The sequence below is a fragment of the Meleagris gallopavo genome, chromosome 3 (genome assembly GCF_905368555.1).
Source record: "Meleagris gallopavo chromosome 3, MGAL_WU_HG_1.1, whole genome shotgun sequence".
NCBI classification, from domain to species: Eukaryota; Metazoa; Chordata; class Aves; order Galliformes; family Phasianidae; genus Meleagris; species Meleagris gallopavo.
The window spans coordinates 58,558,557-58,576,481 of record NC_139406.1 but is presented as its reverse complement, the minus strand read 5'-3'; the positions used below and the strand labels follow the sequence as shown (position 1 = coordinate 58,576,481).

At 41.1% G+C, this 17,925-nt stretch overlaps 1 long non-coding RNA gene across 1 annotated transcript; it reads right to left on the bottom strand.

Moving 5' to 3' along the window:
• Positions 1–701: 701 nt before the first annotated feature.
• On the bottom strand, positions 702–17,776 carry LOC146544729 (uncharacterized). Its single transcript, XR_014882535.1, has 4 exons — positions 17,276–17,776; positions 15,254–15,308; positions 12,337–12,458; positions 702–822 (listed from the first exon to the last, which is right to left on the bottom strand). It is a non-coding gene; the product is annotated as an uncharacterized LOC146544729 (long non-coding RNA).
• Between the last annotated feature and the right edge of the window lie 149 nt (positions 17,777–17,925).

Here is a 17,925-nt window from a genome sequence, read left to right as displayed (position 1 = left end):
ACAATGTTTATAAGTGAATGCCAAAGCTGGAATAGTTTCTCCCATAATATTATGATTAGTATTGCAAAGAACTCCAAATTCATAAATAATCATGTAGCATCACTCCAAAACGAATATCATACAAAGATTATTCACCATAATGTTTTGGAGGAGATATACAAAGATATCTCAATAATGACAGCAGAAATGCAAACATTACCATTAGTGTAATTTCTCTGGTGCTTTGTAACTTAGAAATATCAAAACATTCCTCTGTCACAAATCATCATCAAGATACTTTTTAGGAATTATTGTTATATGCTTGGCTTTTTACTCTTTTTAATTGAAATTCACCATGAACTTGATGAGTGAGATGTGCAAAATGAGGAGCAATTCTTTAAAATTCTTATTGACAAATAAAATAAAATCTTTGTAAGACTTCCAGCAATATCTTATATATATATGCAACTAAAAACAAATAAATAGGAGATGAAAATGGAAAAAGCAGGGGAAAAGGAAAAGGGAAAATGAAAGGAAAGAAAAGGAATGCAAGATGAAAAGCAAGAGGAAAAGTAAAAGAAGGAAAAGGTTCTCTTGAGAAAGAGATATTACATATCAGTAATTCCAACAAAGAAAAGCAAATGCAGATTTAGAAAGACTGAGGGGAGGAGTTCAATTTACATCAGTCAGGGAGAACAAGGAAGAGAAGAAGAATACATACCTCAAGAACCCAGATATCAAAGACTTTTCTGCATGCCAATAAAAAGGCAATCTCCACTTTACAAAAGCCTGCCCCACGTACATTCTGCAGACAGACACTTCTGACATTTAAGGAAACACCTTCTAAACAAGACAAAAAATATGAATTATTCAAATATTCGCATGAAGATCAACAAAATGCAGAGCCAGGAGATCTGCTGAACTCCTAAATAATTTCTAAACTAGATAATTTTTCTTCAGTCTTAAAGGCAAAAGATTACCTATGCTCAAGCTGAACAAGAATGATCTAAGTGCTATTCAACAGGGATTCAGCATGCTCTCATAGAGGTTGATTTATGGCTGGTCATCTTTGCTTTAATGCCCTAAAAGTCCTTCCTACATAATATATTCTACCAAGTTGAGTAAATTACAAAAGAGGCATCACGCATCATTCTAATTCTCTTCTCACAACAGGATGTTTATTTCCTGTTTCGAGATAGTAAAAAGGATTTCCAGTTATCATATTACAGCAATTTACAAAAAATGCCTGTAGGCAGGAAGTTCATGAAGAGTGAAGCTGGCTCATAACTAGGTTAGCACATGTGAATGGACTCTGAAATGTAAATTTATATTATGAGAAAAAAATAAAGGGAAAAAAAAAAACAACAAACAAACATTAGACAGATACCCCCCAGGTATTAAGTAATGATCTCAGTGTCAAGATTAGTGCCTAGAACAAGAGGTCCCTGGTCCAGGCTGGAACATCTAGGCACCCATTGTGTCAAAAATTACAATAATGCTAAGCCAGTCTTTTAAATAAATAACTCTTTGTGTCCTAAGGAATAAAAGAGAAAAGATCTCATCTTTCAGTCTCTGACTTTCCATCAGCCCCTTTGGGCAGAACTAGATATTCACTCTGAAATCTTGCAGATGCTCGTGAATGTGCCAGGGACTGCATGAGCACAGGGTTTGTCTTTTGGTGGATTTCAAGAAAAGTTTTGTGCTTATCTGCACAAAGGTATGCTACCAATAGGAATCTTAAATCTCGAGGAGAGCTGAGTGGTCCAAGAACACTGAACACAGTTTTCACAAGCTGTAAGCTAAAGACATTGTTTCTGAGAGTGGGGCAAAATTCAGGGAAATTTCCTTTTGCTTAAATACCCTATTCCCTATGGGAAGGTTCAAGCCATAAACTCAGAGTAGTGAGTGTTTGCCATGAGTATTTTAAACACAGCATTTGACTCCAAAAGTTGGTGTGACAATCCTAAAACTCCCTCTGTGTATGAAAACGTGGAGACAGCATCACAGTCTTTGTTGTCCCTTCCTTCTCTATCTCCACCCCCGTAGGTTCCCAGCAGGAGCACCACGCCTCGCTGAAAGCCAATTTCACAGGCTGCTGCAGTACCAGGTAGGGTGTCCCTTGGGACTTCCAAAGACACGTGGGAGGTGTGAGCAGCGGCCCGCAGCCCTGCCTCCTCTCTTTCCAGGTTCTGCCCTGGACAAAGAGGCACTCCCCCACTGACAACAGAGATAAAGGAAATTATCATCAGGAAATGAAACTCTTCAAGCTTCAAATGCATGTGCAAAAGAATCATTAATCAGGCATGTGAAGGAAGGATGGATGCTCTGGTGAACTGTGGGCATACACGTAATTTGAAGGTGCACTGCAACTTCACAGATACCGTTAATTAGAAGAGCAGCCATCCTTTGAATGCTGAGCTCCTTTTCATTTAACTTCATGAAACTCACTTGATATGTGGCTCACTAATCAGGTACTTGTTGTGTTGAGATTTACACCAGACGGTAAACATTTCCACATGCCTGGGAAAATACAGTGGAGTGTATATGGACAAAGCCAGCAGAACCAGGGAGGCACCCATCTTTTAAAAGGCTGAAATTAAGTACAGAGCCAAATGTCATTAAAACAATCTCTTCCTATTCAGAAGTTGATCCTCAGCTGGTATTGTCTGGCAGAATTCCTGCCATTCCATTTTCCAGAGAGACACTTCAGACCCACCTGGCTATCTGACAGAAAGCATGTGACGTATTAGGTACAAGTCAGAGACCTGGAGGTAAATTTCTCTCACTAAAAGTGATGCAAACATGGAGTAACACCACTGATGCCAGCTGGGTAACACACACTCCCAATGCCGTGTTTAAGAGCCGAATGTGATATTTGTTCTCATTGTTTTCCATTAATCCATCTCATATGGCCATCAGGCAGTCAGTTCTTTTGTCTTTGGTATGCTGCTACTGCTGTAATTAATCTTTTTCCAAGCACCCTATTGGCAATTTCCCTAATGCACACATCTCTTTCTCTCTTCCCCCTTCCCTCTCTCTCTCTCTGCCTTTTCCAATTCCTCTCTACTGTGCATTTCCCCATACCCTTGTGGGAACATCTCTACAAATAGTCCATAGGCCAGAATTTCTTTAAATTCTTTTTACCTAGGCACAGAAGTCTTTTTCTCAGATGTATCTATGCCCTGGATATGGGTTAGATTATGATATACGATATATATGATATGTGATATAAACTAAACCTAGGATTTACATTAAATTTAGTATTAATGTATCTACTTGGCAGTGCAGATGTAAATGAAGTCTTTCCATTCTGGCTGGAGGGGTACCTGTTATTGTTTTAAATAGGTTTGAGTCAGGTTGACAACCTTCTAGCAAAACAAAACTTTTTAGAAGTTTGAGTTGTGTGAATCATCTAAGCTAAAACTCATCCCATTTTAACTATCAAATTGATTTTAATCTCAAAGAAATCTCTCTTTCAACCAAAGAAAACTAGGAGGAAGATAGGTGACACTTCCTAGAAAATACTGAGGTCAAAATATTTTGTGTAATGCAAATTCAATATCTAATATGTAATTTTAGTTCAACTAAACAGGCAGACCCTATTGAAAAAAATGTCTTCAAATCATCTCCCCTAAAGCCATGGGCAAAATTGTCCTTTAGCTCTGAATTGCTTCTTTCACGTGTTGTAGCCAAGTAACCATGTTAGTCAGTGACCTCCTGGGATGGAGGCAGACATGACTAGACAGCCCTTGCTCACATCCTCCTTGCTGAACCTGGTAGAGCTCAGCACCCTGGTGGCCTCTTTGGCACTTGTTGTTGTTTGTCCTTGCCCACTGAAACTTCTGTGTTTCTTAATGTGTGCTCCTTGTATTGCAATGGCAGGGATGTCTGTGTTTGTACAACCCACTTGGTCACACAATATATGGATTATGTGATTTTTCATAAAAATTAAGAGGCAGGAAATTTAAACTAAAACCTGTAATAAATTCTCATCATCATCATAATAGCAAATAGCAAATAGACAGATTGATAACTGTACCATGGCACTTCCCCGAATTGCTTTTTACCTTTCAGAGGAACCCCCTTTGCTTCCTTGACACAGCTCCTGTGATGACAGGTGCACTCTCTAATCGCCTCCATCCAGCTTGTGAGCCAGCAACATCTAAATTGTCCTGTTCCCAGTGGAGGCCCCCTTCCCTTCTCGATCTGTGTGTCATAGTCTAAACAACACTAGAGACATCATGGGTGGAAACTGGGTCTGCAGCCAGCACATCTCACCAGCACTTAACCAGTGGACGCTCACCAACCACTGTATGAGTGCAGCTATTTTGTCCCAGGTGCTCCTTCATTAAGGCCCACTTTCTGGAGCCAGCACAAAATACAGTTACTTTGATCTCTGGAATAACAAGAAGACAGGCATTCCATTGATATTATTGTTACTGCAAGATAATGCAGTTCTTCATGATCAGACAGGCTAAAACCAGAAGTCTTTATCACCCTGTTTGTAACTCATTGGCAATTCCTACAATGATGCTGATGAGTATCCAAAGAATGGATAATGACCAAGCATTATTTTATCAGGTTTCCATTCACAGAGAGGCAGACAACTAGCATGTTTCTGCCACTGAAGTTCCTGGCAGAACTTACGTGCTTTATTTCCTCAGGATTAACCATGATTTTGGTGGGAAAGGCAGCAAGAATAGTCTTCATGTTCTTCTGTCACCACAGTGCACACATCTGCTCTGCCAACAACAGAACAGTCAGCAACACTTTGGCAGCACTGAGGAGCAAACCACTGACAGAGCAGGATGGAAATCTGCCTCTAGACTTCCTGGAGGCATTGGGGTTGAAGTGTCCTAGCCCTGAGGAAGTGAAGCAAACTCCTGGCGTAGTTCTTTGGAGGTTCTGAACCTCCTGGATCCATGGGATGGACTTATTGTGCTGTTTTGCCTCTTGCCAACTTTCCAAGTTTCACTCACCTCAGTTGGTTGTCTCACCTCAAATCAATGTCACAAAATGTCTACTTGTAACGGTGAAAAAATTAATTTTTCTGAATACTTTAGAGAAGCAGAGACTGTCTTCATTCAGATTATTCAACAACCTTATACTAAACCACTCTTTGACAGGTGTTCAACATATCCCAGAGGGCTACATTTATTCTGAAGCTTCCTTGCTGCTTTAAACAAAACCTTACATTCCCTCTGCTTTCCCTTTCTTCATCCTTTGATCTGTCCCTTCTTAAGCTTTGTTTGTGCTATTAATTATTGAGAGTTCAGCTCTGTCAGCACATTCAACACAGAGGAGAACAAAGGGCAGAAAAGAGCCCCACCCAAAATGAGTTTACAGGCTGATGAAGGCAAATGAAACCATAAAGTTGGCCGGGTGAGCAGGGTGACAGATTGAATGGTAACTTCTGGGCTTGGGAGGAGCCTGTGTGTGTTGGAGAAGGTGCCCTTAAAAAAGCACATTCTGAGTGAACTGGAGTCTCTTATTCACAAAGAAAAGAATTTAAGGGGAAAGCTCTCGGGAGTGGAAATGAAAGCTCGATGAAATAATTTTGGGGGCAAAGGGATGCCAGACAGATGGAGACAGGGAGATGGGTGGGTGTGGAATGTTAGTGAGGAGAGATACACAGCTGGGCAAAGGCACCCAGACACCCTGTGAAGATACTCTCATAAAGAACCGGAGACAGATGGAGCCAGAGCTGTGTACAGCCTTTGAAGGAGCAGATAAGCAGGTTGAATTTAATACGGGAATGTGAGAGGTTGTAATTGAAGAGCTCAGGATACCAAAGATCATTGAGAATTTGCAAGGAGAATTGTACACTGCATGAGGAGCTTGGAAAACCTCCACATTTGAAGGCTTTAAGAACAAGCAAGATAAACATCTGTTGGGAATGCTGTAGATGCAGCTGATCCTGCCCTCAGGCAAGTGATAGGTCCAATGACCTTTTGAGCCCCATTCTTGTTTTCTGTGTGGGTGTGGTAAGAGAGGAAGATAATTTGCCAGATGGCAAACATTTTTGCTGGGATTGAAGTCGATTGACAAGCACAGATTCAAGGTATGGCAGGATCCCAGGCTGTACAGTGTGAAGGTATCACAGCAACTGGGAGTGCACATGGAAGTGAAAAAGGAGGAGAAAGAATGAGGTTACTGCACTGTCTTTTCTGCTGAGCATCAGCTGAGTATATTGATAGAAGGGAAATAGAGAAAGAGAAGATGAAAAGTGGGTCAAAGATTGCCAGTGTAAATTCACAGTTGTGTTCGATATGATGAAATTGTTCCTATGAAAACTATTGTATCATTGAATCACACTGTGTATTCACTCACAAGGCCATAAGTATGTCTTTCCCAGACTGGATATAATAGAGATCTTCATGTCTCTACTCTAAACAGACAATGCCAGTGGGGTCAGTAGAAGCAAGGAGAAGCACTTTCCTCCAACTAGTCTACAGGTGAAGTGGGAAGGAAAGAAGAGCTAGCAGCAAAACAAAAGAATGAGGTATTGGAACACATGCACTGAAGATATTCACTGACATGCAGAGAGAGAAGCTTTAAAGTAAGAGAAGGGAACAAAAATATATTCTTTTGTAATAGAAAGACCCTCTTTTCTGACAGGACCAACCATACTAAACTGAACTGAATGAAACTTTTGTTTTAGAAAATAATTCAGTGTTGAAAGAAAAATATTTTTAATGTTCTTAAATAGCTCTAACTACAGCTCAAAGACTGTATCCAGAATGAGAAAATCAGGGTAGGCATGGACAAAATGCTTGAAGACTTTATGGCTTCACTAGCTTTACCTAGACTCACATACTTTTTGTATTATTTAGACAAGCTCGATCAAGTTTTAGACTCTTAAATGTTTGCACTTTTTTTTTTTTTTTACGTGCATCTATCATGTGTCCTTAAAGAAATGTGCAAACCAGATGAAGGCAGATATTCCTTTAGAGGGATAAGAGGATACATAACAACTGCAGAGTAGACTTGTGCAGAGAAGGAACAAGTTCCAGAGTTAGACTATTAGACTGAGGAATCCCTCCTGCTCACTCTGGTGTCAGGCTTGCTCCTCAAATGTGGGTTAGATGCTGAAGGCCACAGACATTTTCTAGCTTCTTCTCAGTCCCAGTAAGAGAAGGACATTTAGGCTCCAGAGTATGGACACAATTAGGACCATCTACTACGAGTCCAGTCGTGCGTTTTACAATTTCTTTCCCAAGGAGCCATGGCAATGGAGAAAAAAGTAAAATAAAAGTTAAAAATATGATCCAGATGATATAAAGCTGAGTTTGAATCGATGAAAACATAATGTCAGGTCTATGGAAGAAGACAAGAGGCATAACTACTAGGCAGCAGATATAGACAAGGAGATGGTCATGTGAGCCATGTACATGGACAGGGAAGTGGACTGTCAAAGTCCCATATAATGAAAAGAGACATGCTAAACATACAGCCAAAATAACAGGGGATACTGAAGGACTGGTCATAAAAGGAAGGCTGAGAATTGGGAAAGCACTCGAGGAGAGAATAATCAATGAGTAATTGATTATTTGAGCTATCATTTGTAACTCAGTAGTCACAGACAGCCTGGAGAAGATGAAAATAGAAAGGTGCTTTGGGCAGCAGCCAGGAAAAGGTCACGATGGCCTTGACAAACACCTTGTTAGTGGGTAAAGGTGCCTATTTCAGCCCTATGACAGAGTAATATATGGGAGATGCAATGGAAGTCAGGTAGTGGCAGTAGGAGGCACTTTCACAATTTGAAGTGAAAGGTAGATAGAAGTTGCTGAGAAAGGAAAAGACTAGAGTAGATTTTAAAAGGCTAAGGAGAGTGAGCAGATGAGGTGTGGGTCAGATGAGAGTGGGAAAAGAAATGCAAATGTTGGGAAAGTAAATATCAATGACTTGGAGGACAGGGAAGAGACTCACACTTTCAGGTCTTTGTTTATGGTTATGCATGCTACCTATTAGCATTTCTAAAACCAAAAACCCACTCGCACTGGATAGTGAAGGCTGATGGATGGATGGATGGATGAGAGGAAAACATGGGGCTACTGCTGCATTTTAGTACTGACAGAAGGCTCCTCCTGGAACAACTGATCAGTCACACCAGACTCGTGCTGCTTGAGCATGTTTGTGTGTGCCCAGCTTCCACATCTCATCTGCACACCTTCAAAAGAACATATAGAGTCCATCCAGGGCAACTCTGAAACTACATGAAAGCTGTGACCATGCTTCTACACCAGTATCCTCTCTCACACAAGAAGGAAAGATCATAACTTTATAACAGTGACTCACCACCCCCACCTGGATGTTAATTCAACTAGTTTCTCCGCCTCCATTTTGCCCAGTGGTAGGTGTAATACAGCACTAAGCAAACTGAACAGCAGTAGGAAGTCTGTCACAGAGAGCTAAAAAACACAGATCTCACTCTTCCATGTGGCAGTAGAAAATTTGCTATCCACTGCGTGTGCGAATGTCTGTGCGTGTATGTACATTATATATAAGTACATATATATATGCATGAATCATAAATGATCTATCATTATTAATTCATTAGATATTCGTGGTAATTACCCTACTTGTGATGAATTCATTTGGTATTAATTTAAATGTCATATTTTGTAAGGATTGCCATATGATTCAGCCTTAATTAATCCATCTTTAAAGCAAAATGCTAACAATCAATTCACATTACTGGGATGCTTAGGCTGTTGGCAGGAGCATGTTTATTATGATTATTATTATTTATAGACACGAAGAAGAAGACATAACAATATTTGCAATCATTTGTGTGCTATATACAGTAGGATATTTTAGTCCCAATGCAGCTATATGTCTCTGTGGCCTTGCTTAACTGATTTGTCTAATCGATTTGTGAATGTCCTTATCTTTAAAGATGTCACCTTGTATTTACAATCATTGGCAGGTCATTATCCATAAAGATATCTCAACTCATTTTTTCCTTCAGCAATGAACCCTATTAGATATCAACAATATACCAAAATCATTTTTCACTCTCATGCTCCTTTTTGGGACAGAGGAATTTATAAGTAGACATCAAAAGTTTAAAAACACTTCATGAGGCTCTTGTATTCCAGAATGTAATGAGGTAACACTCAATATAAGCAGGTTTTATTAGAAAAGAAGAAAAATTTATTTTAATCACATCTTGTTTCAGTTGAAGTTCAGTATTCAAATTATGAATTCTGCTTAAATTGAAGGTAAATAGCTAAAACCAAAGTAAAATTGTGATATGTAAGAAATGAACTGTAGAAAAAAAAATCTATTAAATATATATCTCCATATTATTCTTACAATGATTTTGGATACGTGATTTCGGAGACTTTTCTTTCTATTTCCATGTCTTGGGAACAGGCTACTTATGCCTGCTATTTTTTCAAAGTTTTGTTTTCATTCTCCTCTGATGCAATGTTGCATTTTGTGTAGAGGCAGTGAATAGTTTATTGTAAAATAGAGGATTAATATTAATGCACATTCTTAGCAGCTTTTATCAGGAATATAGTGTGAGCCTCCTTGAAAGATTTTTTTTGTCCTTTTCTTGGGGTATGACAGTATGATGTATATGATCTATCATGCTCATTTCCTTCACGCATTCTTAGCCCTACTAGAGCAGCCCTGGAGTGATGGTAATCTTATGAAAACTCAGAATGATTTGTTTATTACTGAAGGTTTATTTAAGGCTGTCACCATGACCTATATCCATTAGTAACCTCAAGAATTCTTAAAGGGACACTGGTCCCATTACCTGCTATTTTCAGCTATAGTCCACGATAGTAGAAAGCTAAAGCTGTTGCTTCTAAGAGCTTTTTATAAATTATATTGCTATCCTTTCCTCCCCATCAACCTTCTTTGTTCTACCTCTTGCCTAGAAAAATGTTTAATTCCTCCCATATCACTCAAGCAGCACGTATAAGCACATTGAAAGGAGGGAAATGAGGTAGCTACATCCATGTAGTGTATTGACTTGAAGCAATTTGCATCTAGTGGCAAATCATTTTGAATAAAAAAAGATCACGAGCCCAGATTCACTCGAAGGACACAATGACCTAACAGTGGAAGCAGGGACATGTGGTCTGGTAAGAATATAGGGATGCTATCCAGGTCTATCACGCAGAGATGGGATCAGAAAAGCCAAGGCGCATATGGAACTGAACTTAGTGAGGGCTGTGAAAATTAACAAGAAGGTGTTCTACAGGTACACTGGGCAGAAGAGATGGGCAAAGAAGAGCGTAACCCCTCTGATAAATGAGAAAAGAGAATTGGACTCAACCGACACAGAAAACGCTGAGTTACTCAGTGGATTCTTTGCCGAGATCTTTACTGGCAATCAGGCTTCCTATGCCTCTTGTGTCCCCGAATCTCTAGGCAAGGATTAGGGGAAGAAAATCCCTCCAACTATAAAAGCAGAGCAAGTCAGGAAGTGCCTCATGAGACTAAATGTGTACAAGTCTATAGGGCCAGACGGCATGCATCCCAGGGTTCTGACCGATGTGGTTGCTGGGCCACTCTCCATCATATTTGAAAAGTCATGGCTGTCAAATGAAGTCCCCTGTGAGTGGAAAAAGAGAAACATCATTCTCATTTATAAGAAAGGGAGAAAGGAAGAACCAAGGGACCACAAGCCTTTGAGTCTCACCTCTGTGTCTGGGAAGATCATAGAGCAGATCTTCCTGGAAGATATTTTAAGGCACATGCAAGATGAAGAGGTGATCCAAAACAGCCAGCACAGCTCTGTGTAAACAAACCATGCCTGGCACCAGTGTAGTCTGCTAAGTGATGGCTTCAGTGGACAAAGGAAGGGCAATTGATGCCATCTACCTGGACTGTCTACCTGGGGCTTTGACATGGTACCACACCACATCCTTATCACAAAATTTGAGAAGTATGGATTTGAAAACTGGACTATAAAAAGTTGGTTGGAAGGTCATAGCCAGAGGGTTATGGTCAATGGTTCTACGTCCAGGTGGAGGCCAGTGAAGAGTGGTGTCCCCTAGAGATCTATTTTGGGACCAAAGCTCTTCAACATCTTTCTAAACAACAGAGTGGGATTGAGAGTATCCTCAGCAAGTTTGATAATGACACTAAGCTGAGTGGTGCAGCTGATATAAAAGAAGGAGGAATGCCAACCAGAGGGATTCAGACACACTCAAAAAGTGGCTCATAAGAACCTAATGAGGTTCAACAAGGCTAAGTGCAAGGTGTTGCACTTGGGTCAGGGTAATCCCAGGTGTGTATACAGTCTGAGTGAAGAGCTCTGCAGAGAAGGACTTAGGGGGTTCTGGTGGATGAAAAGCTAAACATGAGCCAGCAGTGTGCTCTCACAGTCTGGTAGACCAACTGTATTCTGTGCTGCATCAAAAGAGAGGTGGCCAGCAGGGAGAGGGAGGGGATTGTCCCCCTCTGCTCTGCCCTCATGAGACTCTATCTGGAGTACTGCATCCAGGCCTGGGGCCCTTGGCACAAGAAAGATGTGGAGCTGTTGGAGAGCGTCCAGAGGAGGACCACGAGATGATCAAAAGGCTGGAGCACCTTTCCTATGAAGAATTACTGAGGGAGCTGGGCTTGGTTAGCTTGGAGAAGAGGTCTCTGGGGAAACCTCATTGAAGCCTTCCAGTACTTGAAGGTAGCTTATAAAGAGGAGAGAGACCAATTTTTTTCATGGTCTGATAGTGACAGGACAACTGGGGAGGTGGCTTTAAACTAAAAGAAGAGGGAATTTATGTTACATGTTAGAAAGAAATACTTTCTTCAGAGAATGGTTATACAATGGCACATACTGCCCAGAGAAGCTGTGGATGCCCCATCCCTGGAGGTGTTCAAGGCCAGGTTGGATGGGCTCCAGGCAGCCTGATCTAAGTGGGTGGAAATAGTAGGTGGATGGGAACTAGGTAATTTTTAATATCCCTTCTAACCTATGCTATAATTCTATATATAATTCTATGAACTCAGCACAGTGATTCACTTCCTATATAGCTTTCATACTTAAAAATTTCCACCCTACATCGCTTGCAGATAATCCATCTAAGGTGCAGCCATTTCTTTCAAGAGGCCTGCACAGTCACAGTAGCAGCCCCTTGTCCTAGTTCACCAAGAAAGTCAGCAAGTCCCAGAGCATGCTCATGGGAGAAAATGGTATGGTTCCCTGCCACCTATAGGCTTCACACTGAGTATTCTAATTATCATTATAATATAATTATATTATATATAAATATTTTGCAGCCTTTTGAAGGATTAAATTCTCATCTCCCATTTCCCCAGACAAAACCCTAAGTTGTGATTCCTTGCCATTGTAGCCAGTACTTTTGAAGACAATACTCTTTGCATTTCACTTACTTTCAGAGAGGAGCCATGTTCTTATCCTGGCTTGCTGCTATACAGTCCTTCTGATATATGTTTAGGGTGGATTTACTGTTTCACTCCCCAGTATAAGAGGCAAGTGAGCTGCAGTTCAGTTCCTGAAAGAAAAGGGCAAGAGCTAATCCTGGAGATGACATGCAGTTATGAATTTGGGGTAGCAAGAGGTGACCACTACGTACACGAGCACAGGCAGCAGCTATCTAGGATCTACTATAAGGATGCATGAGGATAGGTCTGTATTACAATGTTACAACTTTATTATGTGTAACTATATTACAGCAGAGCAACAGAGCTTCTTCCCTTTGATGAGTATTTACAGTGCTCAGGAGTAACAGACTTGAGCTTATGCCCTTGACAGTCTGAGAAGATACAAACTCACATCCCAAGGAAAAACTCTAACCAACAGGCCTTCACAAGGCAAAGAGTCTGTATCAGGCATAGAAAAAAACAGGTTTTTCTCCTTGCATCTAAACAGGTGTTATTTTTCTAGAAACAAAACTTCTAGTTGTGTATTCACAGAGTCAGAGGATAATTCCAATTGGAAGGGAACTCAGGAAGTCTCTAGTTCAAACTAACCTCAACTACAAATAAGAATAGGTTGGTCAAGGCTTTTTCCAGTCTGGTTTTGAAAATCTCCGAAGATGGAAATTGTATATGTAGCTTAATTTGTATATATAAAGATGGAAATATGACTATGACTGGATGGCCTGTTCCTCTGCTAGACTGTCCTCGTAGGGGAAAAGGTTTTCATTACTATCATCTGAATCTGTCTTACTTTAACAAATGCCCGCCACTTTTCACCTTCTTAAAGCACCTCTTTAAAGAGACTGCCTCTGTCTTCTTAGTAACATCCTGATAGGTACTAACAGGCTGCTAGGAAAGACAGTTTTGCTCCTTGTATCCAAAGCTGGAATGCAGTAGACAGGTTCCCTTGAAGAAACCCCACATCCTCCAGTCTCACCCCACAAAGTAAAAACTCCAAACCCCAACCATCTTGGTGGCCTTCAATTCATTCCGTTTTAATATCTTCTGTGTGGGTTCCTGAAACTGGACGTGGTATTCTAGTTGCCACCCAAGTAGTAGTGAGCAAGGGTTATAATCACTCCCTTCCACATACTAGCCATGCTGTTGTTAATAAAGCCCAGGACGCTGTTTGCTTTCTTTCTTGCTGGAACATATGGCAGGCTCTTGTTCAGCTTGCTGTATGCCATAGTCCCCAGGTCTTTCTTAGCAGAGCTGCTCCCCAGACAGAGTAACACAAACCTGCATCACTGCAAGGCCAGCAGGCATCATCAAAGTTACTCAGTCGTAGGCAGGCCTAGCTGTTCAGGATTCCCCAAAGATTCCTAAATGAAGTTCACAGTCCTGTCTGTTCTAAATCTGGACCAGGCTGGAGCTTATACTTCATTCTATAGAAAGGTGATCAACTCCAAAGAACAACCACTTCTGAGCACATGGGAAAATCAGAAAGCTTCCAGGTTAAGTACTAGCATTTCACATAAATTCACCCCTACAGCTTTCTACTCTGGATGCTGCTTTCCATATTTTCTATTGTCAGGCATCTAATTTTTCTGCATTAGATAATGGAACCTGTACTCTAATTTGGGCTATGGATTCTTCATAGGACATAAAAATGTGAAGATTCACTTTATGAGTTAAACTTGTAACTGTAGTTCAGAATTGCAGGGTTTACATCCATAATCCAGGCTACGCCAACTAATGCATTTGCTTTTCTTCTCCAGCTAAATCAACGTAGTTTCCTGTAACCTCCCCTCTTGCCACTATGGCTTTTTCTTCTGAAACCTCCCAGTGTATTTTACTTTACCAATGGAAATGGATATGGTGTGTTCTGCACATAATCTGCTGAGGAATAAAAGAAGTGGTATTAACCTATAGGAGAAAGCAGAAACCTCATTCTCTCATCAATGGAGAGAAAAATTTCTTGTCACCTCAGTGCCCAGCACCATACATGATGACCCTTCAGTCCTGGTCTAAATGTTCAGACCACTGGCCCTTTGCTCTGTACAGTGGTGTGTCTCACACAAGACAAACATGACCAAGCTGTGACACAAAGACAAACTGCAGACAAGAGACTGGTTCAATTCAAGGCTGTAGGCCATAAAGCCAGTCATGGGAAAAGACCAGAGACACTTAAAAAAGTCAGTAAAATCTCTGTTCAGCCTCAGCTGAGAATGGAGAGCCTTAGCATAGTTCTTTGGGTCTGAAGCCATCCATCACTTATGGTATCTGACTTAGGACAGTGTCCTTCCTGCCCTATTTCCTCTTCCTATGCCTTCAACTGTGGCTGCTCACCTGAGACTGCTTACTCCCACTGAAGCCATGTGCCTATCGATCATTTTTCTCTAAAGAGCAGCAGATAGCATGGTTGGGTATAATTGTCCTCATTTGAAGTCTCCTCAGATCAGCATCTTGAGTGGGAATGCATGTCCTTATCTGCTCCTGCTTTGGTTTGGTGGATACAAGATGATCATCAAAGCCAAGTCCCTGACTTCAGAGGTGCCTGGGACCCTACAAATGGCCACCGCTGCCTCATCATGTGGGGCCCACCACACCTCTACCCAGATGAAGTCTAGAGGTTCACTGTACTTTTCTCCGAGTCCCCAAGGGACCAGCATGCAGTGAGCTCCAGATACAAGCAGCACTGAGATCCACACAAAATGTTTTCTCTGTAGGAACAGCCACTGGAGTCACATTCAAGGGAGCTTTATTTGCTGCACCTTTACCCAGAAGATGAGATTCAGAGTCCTGTACATCCACATAGGCTTCAAACTTACATCTTCTATACCCATAGAAAATGCCCTAAAGTGCTAATGTCACCCATGCATCAAGCTTAAAGCACTGATGTGCATCCAAGTCATGAACATCATCTGACCTTAAGGTGCCCCAGGGAGATGTCCATACTGCAGAGTTCACTTTAGTTGGTTCACCTGGGAAAAAATGCACAAGTATCATGAAGGATCAGTGTGCCTGATTGACATTTCCCAAAGGTTTATGAGTGTCCAGAATGTGAATTTGGAAACAAGCTATAAAACACCTTTGTGCACTGAGGACACTGGAATAAGGTAATAAACAAAATATATTGCATGTCTTTAGGACTACAGAATGGTAACAATGTTCTATAGACAAACAGAGCTCTATCCCATCTACAAGAGCTAGTCCAAATAATTTTATATATGATTACAAGCTGTATTTAAACCCTCAGAAATATTTTGCATTCACCCACAACATGGAACTGTTTGTAAAATTCAAGGGATAATTAAAGCAAAGTCTCCTAGAGAGCATTTTTTATTCCAATCCTTTTTTGTGCCAAGATACAAAAGTTTTGGCTCACGTAATACCTGCGCTCCTAAGTTGCATCTCTACAATATACAACTGAATCTGGACTCTACAAATACTTAAGCACATGTGCCAATGATATCAATAGATGATTAGCAGAGAGGATTCCTTTAAATGAATTATTACTTCTGTCATTCTAACTTCAGGATCCATAGGTACAGAGACAAAAAAAAAAAAAAAAAAAAGGAATTCACTGTACTGGATCTTCAAAAGCTCCATTCTCTATGACTGTAGGTGTATGCTAATCCATATGGTGAAAGATAATTTTTAAAGTTTGCAGATTTCACCCTTCGACTGTTGACAAACATATGTTTTCTTCTGTAGCAAGGAAAATGGAGCCCTTTTTTGAAGTTCTTACTGGGTAAGGAAACTTAAGCTCATTTTTAGCTATAAGAAAGTGTCCCAAAGAAGGACACTACAATTCCAATCAAAGCAAATGTCCTGCAAGGACCATCTGTTGCTCTGCTGAAATGCCTGAATAAGAGGGTAAACTAAGAGGAGAGAGCTGATAAATCAGAACTTTCTGGAAGCATCCACATACATAGATGTTACATAAAACAGCGCATTAGAGGGGAGATAAGGAACTCCACTGAGTTCCTTATCTAAGGGGGGCGGGGAGGGAGGAAAGGGGACTTCTATCTGGGTGCCAGGTTTAGAAGAAAATTTCAAATCTGGATAGACATTTTGGAGGGCTACACAGGGCTGTGTGCTTTTTTACTCTTTCTGTAAGCTATGATTTAGCTCAGCTGCAAATTGCCTGCGTAGATGAAGAAATCACAGTGTGAAATTGTACGCCCTGTGCTGTGCAGAAGGTCAGAGCAGAGGAGCAAAATGGGCCCCCCCAGTCTGAGAATCCATGGAGTCTGCTAGGTCTTGGAGAAGGTAACATCTACACAGACAAGAAACATGGAAACGAAGTTCATAGGTACAATGCATTTTAAATGGAGATCTAAATTTTAACATGGTAAATTAGTCAGAGGTTATTATTTTTATTTACTGAAGCATTTATATCATGCACGTAAATGATTTGTAGCTTAAATCACTTGCCATATGTGCCTAGATGACAGAGATTATTCTATTGAAACCCTGTATATTTCTATATTAGTGGCTATTACCAAAGGAAGACCTTCTCATATCACTTGCATCTGCCCCTGTAGGCCTTCTGCCTTGCTGACAACCGACGGGTACGGAGGAAGGGTCGTGTAAGCGGTGCACCCGGCTCCGTCGGCCACGCGTTGCCGCTGCCATCCCCGCCCGGCACGGCCCCGCCCGGCCCGGCAGGAGCCCCGCGGAGGCAGCCTGGGGTCTGCAACCGGTAGGTGGAGCACAAGGCCAGAGCTGGGCAGCGGAACCGCCGTGTTTTGATTCATAAAATGCATCAATCCTCCGGGATGAATAATAACAGGAAAGCGCAGCGACTGCGCGCTTCCTCCGAGGTGAAAATTCTCAGCGTCCCAGCGCTCGTCTGGTTGAGCTGTGGGTCTTTATGGTCTCCCCGGATTTGGGTGGGAGGAGGATCTGCGCACCTTCTGCGTGTTTCTGTCTGGGTTTCACTCACCTTCGAGCTCCCAGAAGTGCGCTTTCATCCCCGTCCTGCACCTGAGCAGTGTGCAATGGCTGCTGCCTGGCACTGTCAGGCTTAGAGTGCATTGTATGGGGAGCAGATTGTAAAAACTGAGAAGCAGAATAGTTCCATTTCTAAAAGTCTATTAAGAAAATAAGAAGAAGAAGAAGAAGAGAAAGAAGAAGAGAAAGAAGAAAGAAAAGAAAGAAAGAAAGAAAGAAAGAAAGAAAGAAAGAAAGAAAGAAAGAAAGAAAGAAAGAAAGAAAGAAAGAAAGAAAGAAAGAAAGAAAGAAAGAAAGAAAGAAAGAAAGAAAGAAAGAAAGAAAGAAAGAAAGAAAGAAAGAAAGAAAGAAAGAAAGAAAGAAGGAAGGAAGGAAGGAAGGAAGGAAGGAAGGAAGGAAGGAAGGAAGGAAGGAAGGAAGGAAGGAAAGGAAGGAAAGGAAGAGAAAAACAATGAAAAACAAAAAGCACACTCAAGAGCACTTTAAAAAGTTTTCAGCTAAATGAACCTTAAGCAGAGAGAAAGCCCTGACTTTCAAGGTCCTGTGAGTCTTGGAGAAGCTCCATCATCATTGTCACAGCTTACGTACAGCATTGATTTTTGTGTTATTATCCAGAGCAGACAGGACATAATGTGTGAACAT